The following is a 3,102-nucleotide window of genomic DNA, read 5'->3' on the forward strand; positions in this document are numbered from 1 at the left end:
CAGCTCCTTTTATCTCTGTGGGCTTTTCTCAATCGTTCCTCTGACAGCTTTCATCTGCAGGATGAATTATTTGATAAACTCTGCCAATTCCAAATGGGCTTTTGGCAGAAGTGACTCCAACCTCTTGCCACGTAACTCCCCACCAGTGAACTTCCCTGGATTTGCCACCCCATGAGGACAGAGAACTGGGGTGACTTCGTTAGGATTCGGGCACACATCTGCAGGAACTGCCTGAAAGGTCCAGGAAGGCCAAACCTGCCGGAGTTTGTCTGCCTGGAGTCTGATGTGTAGATCTGCTGAGACTGCCTGGTGCCGTGTGTCACAGAGGCCCAGATGGAGCTTGAAGCTGAGGGCAACCTCCCCAGAACCAGAACCACGGGAGCAGAAGCAGAGGAGCAGCTGGGATGTTTTCTTGACTTATTTATGGCAGTGAAGGGCCGGGGTGCAGCTGCACAAACCATTGAATCACTCTGTCTGGAGGCAACTGTCAGGGGAGGCTCCAGGTTCTAACGAAAGCATCCTAAAAATGTTTGGGGTAAGGATGAAACTTTTCTGCCTGGGTGTTGGAGCTTACAGACAGGGCCCAGCTGGTAAGAGTTCAGCTTCTGTAATCATGGAACCCAGATTGGTTTGGACAGGGGGGACCTCAGAGATCACCACCCAGTGCCCCCCCTGCCATGGTCAGGGACCCCTCCCCCAGCCCAGGGGGCTCCAAGCCCCATCCAACCTTCAACACTGCCAGGGATGGGGCAGCCACAGCTTCTGGGGGCAACCTGGGCACCCAGGGGCTCAGCACCCTCACCCCAAACCATTTCTCCCTCCCTCCCTGCCCAAGATCTCCTCTCCATCTCCCTCTCCCAGCTCCAAACCCTTCCCCTGGGAGGCTCCCATCCCTCCAGGCCCTTGTCCCAAGTCCCTCCCCAGCTTTCCTGGAGCCCCTTCAGGACCTGGAAGCTGCTCCAAGGTCTCCCCATTGCAGCCTTCTCTTCTCCAGCCTCAACACCCCCAACTCTCTCAGCCTGGCTCCAGAGCAGAGCTGCTCCAGCCCTCCCAGCAGCTCCAGGGCCTCCTCTGCACTGGCTCCAACAGCTCCGTGTCCTTCTGCTGATGGGGACCCCAGAGCTGGACACAGCTTTACCCCACGGGGGTCTCCCCAGAGCAGAGCAGAGGGGACAATCCCCTCTCACAGCTCAGCACACGGTGCCACTGATGTCCAATCTGTCACTCACCATTCAGCCAACTCCTTCTCCACCCAACAGTTCATCCACCAGACCCAAACCTCCCCAATTTGGTTACAAAGATGCTGTGGGGAACTGTGCCAAAGGCCTCACTCACGGGTGATGGTGTCAGACTTGCCAAGGCACTGACCAAGTCCCTTTTGTCCAGCACCATCTTGTCAGCCAGGTCAGGCTGACTGTGCACAAACCTTGCTGATCACCACTCAGGCTGTTCTCCAACCTGTCCTGACCTTCACAGAATCACCACAGCTGGAAGGCAGCTCTGGAAATCATCCACTCCAACCTCCATCCAGTTATCCACTTGGGGTTCTTAAAACATCAACACCACGTGGAAACTTTGGGTGCAGTTTTTATACTCCTCAGTCGAGCCAACCCAAGAGGAGAGCAAAGAGCAGAGAACAGAAAAGGCAGACAGACCAAGTGATGGGAGAGGTGGTTTGGTTTCCTCCAGTAGGAATAAAAGAGTGGAAGACTTGAAAAGAGGGAATCTTCTGCACCACAAAGAAAAGCAGCAGAGAAGCTGTGAGCTCCCCGTGTGCCGAGGCTGCCAGAGGTCCCTGGGATCCCCTGCCAGAGGTGCCAGGGGTGGTCTGGGGGGAGGAATTTCCAGCAGAAAGCCTCAGGAATACCCTCAGCAGGTCTCATCCACTGCTTTCAAGAAAAGGAAATGGAAGGGAACAAATGCAAAGGCTCCTGGGGCAGATGAGCAGGGGAAGAGCAAAGTGATGATCCCAGGAGATTGCATCTCTGAATCCAAAGCCAAGATCAAACCAGCCCTGTGCTGTGTCAGCTGGCAGTGGGTACAAAGGCAGGGAGGAAGCAAGGGTAGGTAAGGTAACAAGCAGTAGTAGCACAAAAAGGAAGTAAACATAAATTAATCATCAAGTCAAACTGCAGACACAAACTTCTACCCTCCAACAGAAGAGAGCCTGAGTGTTTGAAACCAAATACAAAAATTTAATTTTAAAAACATCTCCAGAGCTTAGAAGCAACCCCACAGCTGCAGGCTCACCTCAGAACGCCCTCCTGAAGCTCCCTGGAGATCATTCTTTATTTGATTTTTCTCAACCAAAAGGATTATTTCCTTCAGATCTGAGCTGCTGTAACAGTGACAACCCATACAGTAGCCCCTTACATACTTAAAATATTTGAAGTAATTAATGAGCTAATTCTGGCTCCTACTCATTAGCTAGACAGAAAGATTAATAAAATAAAGACATTTAAGCTTTGTACATATTACTAAACCTTTGAGTCCTCAACAACCCCCCTCCCAAACTTTCTTTCAGGCCAGGTGTGTGTTCCACACAGCTGGGTGCTGGTTTCAGAAATGCACTTTGGGTGCTGCAGACCCACACTGCTCCCACTCTCCCCCTGCCCCAGCTGCCTGGTGAGGGATCAGTAAAGGTAACTCTGACCCAGCAATAAACTGGGAGGGTCAGACCACAGGACCAGAACACAAACAAAATGCCAAAACCTCAGAAAAATAAAGGCCCAGTTGATTTGGTTCTGAGCTCTGCCCCGTGGGTTGGGCTCCTGAGTCCAAGCTCAAGGTGCAGGGAAGTTCCCCCCCAGCACCACCCAAGCTGTCCCCGTTCACCCGAAATCCTTCACCAGGAGATCCCCTCCTCCACTCCAACCATTCCTGGTCCATCTCTGGAGACAACTCCTGGTCCAGCCCCTCCGAGCTGCAGGGAGAGCTTGACCTGAGGGTTTCTGAAGTGAGCAGAGAGTTAAGGCAGGAGCAGGAGCAGGAGCAGCCCCTCTTCAGGCTCTGGCCCTGCTCTTCTGGGTGGGTGAGGCTGTCCCCGGGTCAGCCCCAGCTGAGGAGATCTCAGCCCCTGAACACACACACAGATGCCACAAC

Source organism: Calypte anna, chromosome 2 (genome assembly GCF_003957555.1).
Source record: "Calypte anna isolate BGI_N300 chromosome 2, bCalAnn1_v1.p, whole genome shotgun sequence".
Classification (NCBI taxonomy): Eukaryota; Metazoa; Chordata; class Aves; order Apodiformes; family Trochilidae; genus Calypte; species Calypte anna.